General features: G+C 33.5%; 1 long non-coding RNA gene across 1 annotated transcript in view; it reads right to left on the bottom strand.

Annotated features, from left to right (window-relative positions):
- LOC141551119 (uncharacterized) overlaps window positions 1–14,319 on the bottom strand; it is a 1,110,497-nt gene that overhangs the window by 465,929 nt on the left and 630,249 nt on the right. The window lies entirely within an intron of this gene.

Here is a 14,319-nt window from a genome sequence, read left to right as displayed (position 1 = left end):
CTAACCAGGACATAAACTTTTTTTTTTTTTTTTTTTTTTAGTGAGAATCTTCTATATTTTCCCAACTTTGGCTTCCTTTTCTCAAAAGGAGGGGATCAAAAACTCATAAAAAGTAACTGTTAGAAAAACTAGCTGTACAAATGAGACAGGAAAAAAGAAATTGAGGAAATAATCACAAAGAGTGCTATGATGGTATACTTAGGGAAACCTTGTTGTGCCACAGTATCCTTTTATTGTCTTGCCTCAGTTTTCCTAATTTTCTATCTCAGTTTCTCTGAATTGTTTTGCCTCAATTCCCCAGGTGGCAACCCTCCCTTTTTGATTATTAGGACTGATATCAAGTAGGACCGGCTACTTTAAGGTCATAAACTGTAAATGTTTAATCTTAGATAGGGAGGAGTTCAGACATCCTGGTTCCTAAGTCCTCCTAAGTTATCAAGAATTTATGGTCCTTGATGCAGTTAGTGGCAGTGCAGACCGTTGTGAGAATTGAGGTGGGAATCCCCTCAGCGTTCAGGTCCAATGTGAAAGAATTTGCGAACCCGAAAAGTCTGAGTGGCAAAAAGGAAGTTTATTGGCACTGAGAAGCCAGCTTTGCTTGGAAGACAAGATTCCTCAGTGGCAAGAGGTCCTGGCAGAGAAATAACAAAAGGTTTTCACTGAGAAGAGGGTCTCTTCATAGCAGGCAGGAATCCTGGCAGGCAGTTTTACCAAGAAGAGAGCTTCATTGGCAAAGCATAATTCCTACTTTGGACTTCTGTAAAGATTTGAGATTCACAATTGCCTTTTTTTTTGGCTGTCTAAAAGTATGGCTTCCATTGAATGAGATTCCTTCAATGTTGTCACTATCCCCAGGCCTAGATTTCCAGTTGCCTTATCTTGGGAGTTTTAAGCCACTCAATAACTGGGAGTTTGAGCTACTGGGAATGGGCCTGGGCTAATCTTAATGAAACCACTTAACTGCCCTGAAGGGTGGGTCTCAGTCAGAGGAGAGTTTCATAGTTCACCCCCAGGGCTTCCCCAAGGGGGACAATTTCAGGGTTTACCCCCATCAGTCCTCACACACCTCCACCTGTCAGAACCAGATTGATTCCATTTCTGGAAATTCCTGGGCTCACCAGAGTTCAGACTCCACCCCTTGCCTTTGTCTCCCCTGATTGTTTAGAGCCACATATAAAAATCATTGGAATCTCACATTCAATGTGGATTCTTTGAGAAGAAAGTCCAATTCAACCTTAGAGGCAGAATGGATTGTGCTCTGCCTTTAGAATATCTCTCCCTCTCAGAAACACAGGTAAAATATTAAAAATTCTCTAATCTCTATCTTGCCTTAGTTTCTCCAGTATTACAATCTAAAACTTAATTGAAACAATATTTCATCAAAGTTATAGAAGAGAAAATAAATGTGCATAAATCATCAGTGTATTCCCATCAAAGTCCATTAGAAAGAGAAATTACATTAAAACAATGGCAGAATGATTCTGGGAAGATAGTGGAGTATGTCAGAAAACTTTTGGCTCTCCTAATTTCTTCCACAAAATTTCTTATCTCAAAGCAGCAGAAATAAAGTTGAGGCAAGGCAATTGTCCTTCTAAGACAGTTTGAGAAGATCTCAGGAAAAATTCTACTTCCAGAGGCAGAAGTTTGGTCTAAATGAAGTGCAAACACTCTCCAGGCTCATTCTTAAAAAAAAAATCAAAAAACAATAAGCCTAGGGACAGCTGTGAGAAGAGGCAGCCTCAGCCTTAGAAATTTTCATCTCACAGATAATGTGAGAGTCTGAGTAGGAGAAAATTGAAGGACCTTAAAAATTATAGCTTAGAATGTGAATGGGGTGAATTTACTTATAAAATGGAAATGGGGAGCAGATTAAAAATTTGAATTTAACTACATTGCTTTTAGGAAACCATATAAAAGTGAGAGATATATACAGAGACAAAGTAAATGGCAGGAGGAGTAGAATTTAGTATGTTAAAAAAAAAAGTGGGGATAGTTATGATCTTAGACAAAATTAAAGTTAAAATAGATTTATTCAAAGGTGAAAATAGAGAAACTACATGATATGTCACCAATATTATTCAATACAATTTTAAACCATTTAAAATACATAGACAGTATTAAATACTTGAGTGTAAACCTGCAAAAACAAACACAGGAACTATATAAATATGAACATAAAATATTTTATTGTAGTAAGTTTATTTTTAGTACCCATTGCTTTATGGACCATATTGGAAGAGAAAAATCAGAGCAAGAGGGAAAAACCATAGGAAACAAACAAACCAAAAAAAAAAACAAACCAAAACAAAACAAAACAAAAACCCAAACCCAGAAGAAACAAGTGAATATAGCATGTGTTGATTTACATTCAGTCTCCTTAGATATTTTTCTGAGTGCAGATGGCATTTTCTGTTCAAAGTCTATTGGGATTGCTATGGATCACTGAATAGCTATGCAGGACCATACCTTTCATAGTTGATCATCTCACATTCTTGCTGTTATTGTATACAATGTATTCCTGGTTCTGCTTGTTTTCACTCAACATCAGCTCATGTAAATCTTTCCAGGCCTTTCTACAATCAGCTTGTTCATCATTTTTTATAGAACAATAATATTTCATTACCTTCATGTATGAGAACTTGTTCATCCATTCTCCAATTCTTGGGCATCCATTCCTTTTCCAATTCTTTGCTACACAAAATGAGTTGCTACATGCATTTTTGCACACGTGGGTTCTTTCCCCTTCTTTATAATTTGGGATACAAACCTTGGGATACAAACCCAGTAATGGCACTGATGGATCAAAGGGTATGCATAGTTTTATAGCCCTTGAACATAGTTCTAGATTGCTCTCCAGAATGGTTCGATCATTTCACAACTCTCACCAACAATGTTTTAGTGCACTAGTTTTCCCACATCCCTTCCAACATTTATCATTATCTTTTCCTGTCATCTTAGCTAATCCGAAAATGTGAGATGGTACCCCAAAGTAAACATTTTTTAAACAATAAAGTTAGAGCTAAATAATTGAAGCAAGGTTTATTATTGATAGATAGGTAAAGTCAATATAGTTTTTTGAATGAGAATTTTACCTTATTTATTCAAAGGATGTTAATTAAATTAGTAAAAATTACCCTACTAAGTTAGAAAAAATAACAAAATTCATTTAAAAGAATAAAAGTTCAGGAACTTCAAAGAAACCAAGGGGGAAAAAAAAGAGGTAAAGGAAGAAAATTCAGCAGTATGAGACTTTAAACATTATAAGGTAAGAGCATTGTTGAAGTGTAAAAAAAGATAATTTTGACTATTTTTAATTAAATTTTTCTTGTACAAATAAAACCTATATTGCCAAGAACAGAAGGAATACAGAAAATTGGGGAAGAAATCTTTCATAGGTAATCTATAGGATGTGGCTAGGTTGGAATATTACTGTAGTATATAAACTGATGAACTAGTTGATTTAAAAAAAGTGTGGAAAGACTGGAATTTATGAAAGGTGATGGTATCCAAATTTCCAAATTCAGAGAAACAAATTCCAAATTTAAATAATAGCAGGAAATAGGCATAGTATAGATTTACATACATATATATGTATACATATATATATATGTATATATGATAGATTGATAGAGAGATATAGATACATGTATAGATAGACATATATTTAGGTATTTCTCTATATATGTATGCGTATGTGTATAGTATGTGCATGTTTATAGATGTCTATGTATATGTATATAGAGAGGTACCTTAGGTACTCATAGTTAATTGGTTCTTGAAAGCACTATGGGTAGAGAAAATAATGATGAATGCTGAAAGAATTTTTCACACAAGGAGTACATCTCTAGTAAACAGCTTTACCATCCCTCCCTACCCAATTCCCCAAACAGGCAAGTGGGGCTCCAGTTATAGAGAAATGAGGCAGCCCAGCTTAGTTTGCCTCTTTCCTTCTTTAACCAATATTCTTTTTGAGAGGAATTGTGACTTTTATACTTTCCCACCACTCCACATTATCATCCAAGCTTCCTTGGGAGTGGGGTTGGAAAGTCTGAATGTGGAAGCAGAAGCTATGTTCCCATGCCCTCTGTGGCTCAGGGCTGCTTGGAATCCTGGATCCCCATCACTGTTGTTGCTTCCACCTGGACTCCTGCTGCCACTGTTCCTGCTGCTGCTGCTGCTGCAGCTGCTCCTGATTCTCTTGTTTCTCCTCCTACTGAGCATGCCTGCCTCTCCATGCTCCTTCTAGTGCTACTGTTTTGGAAACCTCATATCACTATTCAACCAAGACAACAACCAAGTGTATTAAGTGCTTCGTATTTTTTCCTAGTCAAAATTATGTTGAATTTGACAAGTTTGGAAGAAGCCAAGTGTCAAGGTATCATTGTACTTCCATATATAAATATAGTCATCTTTAGGTAGGAGAAAAAATAAAGTAAAGGATACACAGTAGAGAACAAATAAAACCAATAAGAAAGCAAAGGTGGACAACTTTGAAAATAATGTGTAGAATTTGTTATAATTTTTGTTGGAATGGTAATTGCAATTTTTTTCTTTTTTCATTTGCATTTGTTTAAAGTTTTAATAATTACAAATAAAATAATTGAAAAATTTACAAAGTATCTGTATTTCAAGATAAATCTAGGGACTATGAATACAAGTATAAAATGCTCTTTGCTAAAGTAAAATAATTGGAGGAATGTTAAATGTTTTTGGATGAGATAGAGCCAATATAATAAAAATGACAGTTCTGCTTTCAATTTTTCATTGCTTTTGAAACCTTTGTAGAGAGCAACTTTTGAAAAACTGTGTTGAAGAGCAATTAGCTTAATTTTACTTGACATGCTACTTGATGATTTCCCCATTGGTAGGTAGGATTGGATCTAGCTGAGTGGACATTAACCTATCATGGAGATGTTGAAGAAATAGCTAGATGGTTATTTGTCAAATATATTGCAAGAAGAAGTCTTTTTCAGCTCTGAGTTGGACTAGAAGGCTATAGGAATCTCTTTCATTTTTCTGATTAACTGAGTTTGAAGGCCCCTTTATAATCTTGTGAACTCAGCTATTTATTAGAAATTAATTTTATTGATGTTTTAAAACTTAAACTCTGTTAAGATGAGGCTGGGCTCTCTTTTCTATTCCTTTCATTGTTTTTTGGTGTCTTTCTCATGCAGAAGAATAGTTCCAGAATAAAATGATGTTTTATCTTTTTTTTTTTTTTTCTCACAAATCATACTTTTTTCTGGGATACTCAGTTAAGGCCCTGCCTGGCAGTCCACATTCTAATTAAAGGTCTTTATCTTCATAAAGTATATTGGAAATGTTTCAGTTCTTTAGTTTTTTTTTCCTGGAGGAAAAATAACTCCAAGCTTTTTTTTCTTTGATTTGTTTCTAGTTGTTTCTCCCGATTATAAATATAGGTAACTTTGTGGGAGGTAAAGGTGGTGACTATATGTTAGTCAGTCAGTCCTTAAACAGTTAAAACAGTTAAATAAAATCAGTCTGAGTTAGCTGGAGACTTAAATAATAAAGTGAATCTCTTAGTTTTAATTTATGTGTGGGGGAAGTTAAGGCTTTTTTGGGGGGTTATTTAACAGCAGAGAAAAATGTTATAACTAATCTTGAAATGTGCTAGCCTTTTATCAGGTGGTGTTTTTATTATATGAATTTCAAAATCCTAAGTTTAAAATTGTTAATATTTCTGAATTGTTTGGATGAAAGAATTGGAATAAATAATGAGGTTGGGAGCATGGAAATTCGTTTGCTTATAATTCTTTCTGGTATCCACTATTTTTATTTTTTTTTAAGTGTACTTACTTTGCCAAAGCAGTGATAAGTCTTTGCTCTGTCTTTCATTACTGACTTGCCAACTGGAATCAAACCACCATTATGATTAGAGATTGCATACTGGCTGCCACCAAGTATCGAAATGGAACCTCGTTAAAATTCTGCTGCTCATTAGAGAACAAAATGGTGTTTCTACTGTCACCATTTGGGGTAAACAAATATGAAATGGAGATGCTAATGAGACAGGCATATTTAATACTTTATAGTCAAACCAGTTTCCTGCATACTGTTTGGATTGACATGTAGACCTCCCATAAGAGTAAGTAATCAGAAATTGAATTCTCTTCAGTCACTCCATCTTCTTGACTGGATTTGTCAAATTTAAGCAGAGGATGTCAAATGTGAGCAGAAGGTGCTTGGTGAGGTATGGGTAGGATACTTGCTTACCTCATACTTGGGGAGGCACACAATAAAAAGATACCTGAGGCAGAATAGAAGTGTTGAAAGAAAAAAAAAATGCTGAAAGAGTGTTGTGGAGTATAATCTCTGCATAGATACAAGCTATTGATATTAAAGTAGCTGGAAGACAATTATAATTCCTCACTCTTATTACCTTCTATAGAAACATACAACTTTTCTGGTTTTACCTTTCACCTTTTAATTTTCAGCCATTTGAGAGAAGCCAGGTTTCCTTTGTAAAATTATATCCAGAAAATGGTATCAATCAGTATGTAAGATATTAATAATACTGATTAAAACAAACAAAAGCAACAAAAAACTAATGGAACACATGTTTATGGAATACCTAGAACAAGCAAAGTGTTATGACAAAAGAGGACATGTTTTCAAATCCCAGTTGTGATGTTTATTATCATGAAACCCCAGAATTTGAAAGTTAAAATAGTCTTTAGAAACTATCTAGTCTGATATATAGGGCAGCTATGTGGTGCTGTGGACAGAACACCAGGCTGGAGTCAGGAAAACCTGAGTTCAAATCCAGCCTTGAACACTTACTAGTTGTATGATCCTGGACAGATCATTGAGCTTGTTTCCCCATTGGCAAAATGAGCTGGAGAAAGAAATGGTAAATTATTCATTCTATTACATTTGCCAAGAAAAAAACCCCAAATGGGGTTATGAAGAGAAAAACATGATTGAAACAACTGAACAATAATAAGTATGACACAAACACATAAAGGAATTCCCACTACAACATGCCTGAGAAATAGTTTTTCCAGTCAATATTTGAAGACCCCCAAGGCTGAGAAAGCTAATACCTTTCAAAGTAGCCCAAAATCTACTTTTGGATAGTTCTAATATTCAGGATGTTTTTCCTGATGTAGAGGTTACATCTTTGCTTATTGCTTTTGGTCCTTTTTTGTTTTGTATTACTATCACAAAGATGAGCTGGGCATACTGCTTACTCCTACTTCTTCATCTTGCTTATTCTCCCTAAATATTGTTTGTAAAATATCTTGTCAGACAAATGTGCAGTCATTTAAATAAATAAATACTTAATCTTGTGCAATTATATCTTCTAAATTTCATTCTTGATAATGTCGCATCCCTCTTGAATTTCCTTTCCTTTTATAGTCTCAAGGCATTCAGTCCTCACTCTGGGGATAAACAGAGTAAGCCTAACTCCTTCTCCATGTGACACAATGTAAAATATTTAAATATTACTATCACATGTCTCTTAGGCTCCTTTTTTCCTCAGACAAACCGTGTTCAGTTCCTTCAATAGATTTTCATATACCATTCTCCAAAGTCTTCTAGCATCTTGGTTTCTCTCCTCTGGCCAATCTCTATTTATCAGAGCATTTCTTAAACCGAGATAAACACAATATTCCACATGAGGCTTGACAAGGACAGAGTACAGCTGAATTATCACCTCTATTTCTAGAAGCCATGTCTTTCCTAATGCAATCCAGTTTTTTCATCTCCCTGTGACTCAATTTTTTAATTTGTAAAAGGGGAGATAACTTCTAAGCTCTGTCTATTAGTCTATTATGCTATAAAGACTAATTCTCTAAAGATTTCATTTTTCTCAAATTTAAGCATATATGTACACACACACAGAGACCCAGACACATTCACACACACACACACACACACACACACACACACACACACACACACACACGCACACACTCAGAAAGTAATAAGTAGTCTAAGTAGTCCATCCTTATTATACCCTTAATAATACTTTGTACACTACTCCCTCCACTTGAAATACCTTTCTTTCCCTCTTGCCTTTCTTCCTCTCTTAGCTGAATTCTAACTACCTGCCTGGGTGAATTCAAGTCCTACCTTCTAAAGAACTCTTTCCTGAGTACTACCTCACTCCCTTCCACAGAAATTTCTTTCTCATCAGAGCTCCTTTAGCACTTGCAATTTGTATCAATCATTTGGTACTTTCTCATATAGCTTCCATATCAGGTCCCTGAAATAAATAAATAAGTCTATGCACACACACATATGTATTTATTCATACACACATATACATTTATATATGTATATATATTTTCAAACCAACTTCTACCATTCTTGTCTTCATTTGCAAATGCAAGGATGGCTCATCTGAAGTAAGAGAGCTTATTAAATTCTGAAATGCTGGGCCACACTCTGTCTACAGAGCACAAAGTGAAATGGGATTTGGCAATTCTCTAGTTAATTTGATCCATGAAGGAAGTCCAATAAGAAAAATTAGTCCAGAAAATGTACTTTCACACCTGAATCATCCCATCTGGCTGGAAAATAGCGAATAAGCAAGATAATTGTCAAACTCCACTTTACTTTGTGTTCCATAGATGCAGGCATTATTGAATTCTTGTCTTGGATCAAAATATGTTCTAGTACTTAGCCTTGATTCTTTCACCTCTAAACTAATTTCTTTTAGGCTCTGGTCCTGTGAGTTCACACTAATTCATTTGGGTGATGCTATGTCACATGGGAAATTTCATTCTGAATTTCTCCCATAAATATTTTACATCCTGAATAACAAAGATTGATGGACCTTAGATTTCTCTCTGGGTTAGATAATATCAGCTATCACTTTCTCTCTCTTCCTCTTTCCTTATTCTTCTCTCTTCTTTCTCTGTATCTGTCTCTGCCAGGCTCTGTCTCAGTTGGTCTCTGTCTTTGTTTTATCTGTCTCTATTTATATATGCACAGACATATAAAAGTACTTACATAGATATGCATGTACACACACATACGCACAATTAAGTTTATAAGCATCTATAAATACACAATACTTTTCCTGTTTATAATCATCTAATTTCTGTCAATTTTACATCTCTTGCAAAAACAATGAAGACACCATTTGTTAGATTACATCTTATATTTTATAATCTATGTAATACAAAATAATATGCATTTTATATTAATTACACATAAATATATTATTTATACAAATAATAAGATAATAATATAAAACCACAAACTTTATGTGAATCTAATTAGATCTGTGGTTCAGTGGGTAAGTTCTAGAGTTTTGCTCAAGAAACACAAAAGTGACACCATGTGCCTATAATCATACAGATAATAAAAGTCAGAGAACGAATTTGAATCCAACTTTTCCTGACTTCAAGTACAGGATTAGAGCCATTGAAGGTATAGAATTCTATGCTTAGAGTTTAGAAAACCTGAGTTCAAATCTATCTTCAGACATTTATTAGCTGTGTAAGTGGGCAAGTCACAACCTTTGCTAGTTTCACTTTCCTTACCTGTAAAATTTAAATAATAATAGCACTTATCATCTAGGGTTGTTGTTATGATTATAAGAGATAATATTTGTAAATTACTTAGCATAGTTCCTGGCGTTTTAACAATGCTTTCCCCCCCCCCCCCTATACTATGCTGCATTTTATGATGATAATAGCTGAAATATATGGAATACTTTGTCTCACAAAATCCTTTATATACAACACATTTATGTAATATGTGTATATTTATATTTATATATTTACATAAACACATATACATATATATGTGTGAAATCTTATTTGATCTTGTAACCAATTTATCACATAGGTACTATTAATGTCCCCAGTTTAATGATGAGGAAACAGACTTGGGTAGATTAAATAATCTCTCCATGTTCACACAGAAAGTAATTATCTGAGGTCAGATTTTAATCTAGGTTTCTCTTAATTGCAATTTCAGCACTTGTAATATTAGGCAAACCATAAACTTGGCAGAACATAGTAATGAAAAGAACCAAAAAAAATGATTACATTATTAGATTCAGAAAAACCTTTTTACAAGAAAAAAAAAATCCTATTAGAGAATATTAGGATACTAATGCATTATTGGTGCTGTGAACTGATCCAATCATTCTGAAGAGCAATTTGAAACTATGATCAAAGAGTAATCAATTGTGCTTTCTCTTTGATCCAGCACTACTAGATCTGTATCCTAAAGAGATTTTTTTTAAAAAGTTGGGAAAAGGACCTATCTGTATAAACATATGTATAACATATTTTTAAATATTTTACATATATATACTATATATATTTTATGTAGCATATAGACAAAGAAATTGAAGAGAGACCCATCAGTTGGGGAATGACTGAATAATTTTTGGTATATGATTGTGATGAAATACCATTCGTTCTATAAGAAATTTTGACTAGAAAACCCAGGAAGAGTTGCAAGAACTCATGCAAAGTGAAGTGAGAACCAGAAGAAAATTCTTCACAATAACAATATTATAAGATGATTAATTGTAAAAGACCTAGGTTTTCTCAGCAATACAATGTTCTGAGTCAATTCTGAAGGACTTATGATGAAAAATATTTTTCGCCTCTAGAGAAAGAGGTGATGGAGTCTGAATGTACATTGAAAAAAAAGTACATTGGTGTCCCATTTTTCCCACATCAGCTACCATTTTGATTGAGTGGTAGATATGAATAACATAACTTTTAAAGAAGGACAGGTTTCTGATTGCTAGAGATTGGGGGAGAACCTGAAAGTGACAATGAGTAGGAAGGAATACTTAAATTCCTTTGCCTAGATCAGTGAAGTGAAGAGAATGAGAAAAGGTGCAGTTTGTACTGGAAAGGATGAGCAGGAAGATGGTGTCATCTGGAGGGAACAAGCTTCCAGTAAAGGCTAATAGATGACATAAGTGGAAGAGGAAAAGATTTAGGGGAAAATGTTGCTTGTAGAACAGATATTCCACATGGCACAATGGAAGGGATAGATGATATTTGGTTGAAATTTGGGGGAATCTTGAAGAAGGATAGAAATAAATAATTGTGTTTGGGGTGGTAGGAAATTGGATTTGAATAATGAACTACCTATATCATCATTCTGGACCTAGGAAACCACCAGAATGTGAAGGGTATGACCATATATGATAATGAATAAGTATGAAAATGTAAATTAAATTTTCTGGAAACCTTTTTTTTTCTAGTTACAAATTTGTTTGGGGGGGGCAGTTAGGTGATGCAATTGATAGAGTACCAGCCTTAAAGTCAGAAGGACCTGAGTTCAAATTTGGTCTCAGACACTTAACACTTCCCAGCTGTTTGACCCTGGGCAACCCAGCAAAAAAAAAAAAAAAGTTTATTTCTATTCATTCCTATCTATCACATGGCCCTGCAGTGGTTGAAGGAAAAGAGAAGAAGAAGAAGAAAGAAGAAGAAGAAGAAGAAGAAGAAGAAGAAGAAGAAGAAGAAGAAGAAGAAGAAGAAGAAGAAGAAGAAGAAGAAGAAGAAGAAGAAGAAGAAGAAGAAGAAGAAGAAGAAGAAGAAGAAGAAGAAGAAGAAGAAGAAGAAGAAGAAGAAGAAGAAGAAGAAGAAGAAGAAGAAGAAAACCTGGGAAATGAGTAGAGCAAACCTATATTGGACTTGAGATATTCACTTAGGTTTATGTAGGTAAGATAATTATCCTCCAGGTACACTTCTTACTAGGGACTTTGAGGCCCTGGCTATCTAGGCTAAAAAAATACTTATTTATCAATATAGATTCTGATAATTTTGTATTCAATTATTTCCTCTTTTATTTGGCTTGATTTTTAAAATTTATCTTATCTGTTAAGAAAATAAAGCAAATAATTATTAACTATATACTGTTTTTAATTTTTATTGCACTTTGTTTTTATTTTACTTTCTTGTTCAAATGTTTTTCATTCTTCCCTGTCTAGAAAATCGTCTCCTCTAAAAAAGAACAAAAGAAGAGAAAAATTAAGTCAATAAAACTTACAAAAACTTTAGACAAGTTAGGCAGTCTACAGAGTATTCTATGATAATAGTCCTCCACTTATACAAAGAAGAGTGCAATGTGTTTCTTTATAGGCATAATCAAAAATCATACAATAAAAGGGCAAAGCACATGGTGAAAAATAATATTTAGCTCTCTGGGAAAAAATCTACATGTAACATATATTTAAGTTTAATCTGCACACTATATTTTTCTTCATAATTTTCTCAACCCTAGAAACCAACAAAAAGTAATTCAGCCCTTATTTGTAGCATTCACTGATTGCTAAAGTATAAAGGCTAACATTAAAAATTTAACACTTGCTTCTCCTCACTTAGTAAAAGCTGGCTCCAATATGTACTTAGGTTTATGGAGTATGACATCCTAGTTTATATAGATCCACTAAGATTTTTTTATGACTTTCAAATTGGCATAATATTAGAGGAATTGAACCACATTAATGACATTTTTTCCCTATAAACTAAGCCAAGGTGGGGATTAAACAAGTCTTAATTAAATGAAAGGACTGTTCATAGGTTCTCCTAATAAAGATGAATAGAAGAGCTAATGGAATTAGTTTCATCACATGTCCAAAGATAATAAAAAACTTTATTTTATGGTGTAGTTGGTAATTTCACCTTATAATACTCACACACACAAAAAAAAAACAACAGGTTACTATGTAGATAATTGCAGTGGTATGTCAATACTTGTTGCATAGGATAATAAAGTACATATATTTCTACAAAGAAGTTGACAAGATCCACAAAACAAATTTCATGCAATTTGGCTTCTCAGTGACTTTGTTTAGAAGATGGACATGAGGGTGCATGGCAAAAAAGTTGAAAATATGGTTTCAATTTAAAAAGTTAAAAAGATCAAATGCTAGCAGACTCCTCAGAAGCTTCATACCTATCAAGAGTAACTGAATAAGGACAGCATTGATCAATTTTAACAAAATGAAATTGAGTTTATCTTGATAAGAAACCAAAGGTTATTGATGTCTGAGTCATTTGAGAATCAGTTTTCTGTGTGTGATTAGATCATTGGTTGGTCAAAATTAAGATCAGACCCAGTAAAAATAAGAAGTAGTCATGAAAATAAGAAGAGTATGGATGATGTATCAGATTGTAGTAACCCTATCAGTTTAACCAAATTATTGATTCAGAAAAGTAGGAAATGAATTAAAAAGAAAGTCACAAACTTTAGACATCCCTGTTTCTTGGAATTCTGTTGATATAAAATATATGATATAATGATACAAAGAGGTCAGAAGAACAAATTCAAAAGTGATAATTATAAAACTATTACATTTTGATTCACTCTATTAACACAGAGCTCAGTCTCTGTGAAAAAGTGACCTGTAGTCAATGTTGTAAGATGATTTGTCGTGAGTGATGTTGCTATTCTCAGCAATATAATGATCTAGGACTATTCTGAAGGACTTATGATGAAAAAATGCTTTTCATACCCAAAAGAAAATAGTGATTGTGTCTGAATGCAGATTTAAACATATTTTTCTTTCTTTTTTTTTAAATGAATGTTAACAATTGTTTTATTAAGAAAAATTTTAAAAATACTAAGAAAGCAAACCAAAATTTTTTTAAAAATTAAAAAATTAGAATTAGATACTAGTTTCCAAATTCTCTGTCCATGTTGTTAACCATTATATTATCTTGCTTATAGTTAATTTTTTTTGTTTATTTAATTTTAATTTTATTTTATAATTATAACTTTTTTTTGACAGTACATATGCATGGGTAATTTTTTATAACATTATCCCTTGCACTTACTTCTGTTCAGATTTTTTCCCTTCCTCCCCCAACCCCCTCCCCCAGATGGCAGGCAGTCTTATACATGTTAAATATATTACAATATATTCTAGATACAAATGTCTGTAGAACCAAATTTCTTGTTGCACAGGAAGAATTGGATTCAGAAGGTAAAAATAACAGTTTACACTAATTTCCCAGTGTTCCTTTTCTGGATGTAGTTGATTCTGTCTATCATTGATCAATTGGAATTGGATTAGCTCTTCTCTATGTTGAAGATATCCACTTCCATCAGAATACATTCTCGTACAGTATCATTGTTGAAGTGTATAATGATCTTCTGGTTCTGCTCGTTTCACTTAGCATCAGTTGATGTAAGTCTCTCCAAGCCTCTCTGTATTTCTCCTGTTGGTCATTTCTTACATAACAATAATATTTCATAACCTTCATATACCATAATTTACCTAACCATTCTCCAATTGATGGACATCCATTCATCTTCCAGGTTCTAGCCACTATGAAAAGGGCTGCCACAAACATTTTGGCACATACA

This window comes from Sminthopsis crassicaudata, chromosome 1, assembly GCF_048593235.1.
Source record: "Sminthopsis crassicaudata isolate SCR6 chromosome 1, ASM4859323v1, whole genome shotgun sequence".
NCBI classification, from domain to species: domain Eukaryota; kingdom Metazoa; phylum Chordata; class Mammalia; order Dasyuromorphia; family Dasyuridae; genus Sminthopsis; species Sminthopsis crassicaudata.
This window is presented reverse-complemented; position numbering and strand designations above follow the sequence as displayed.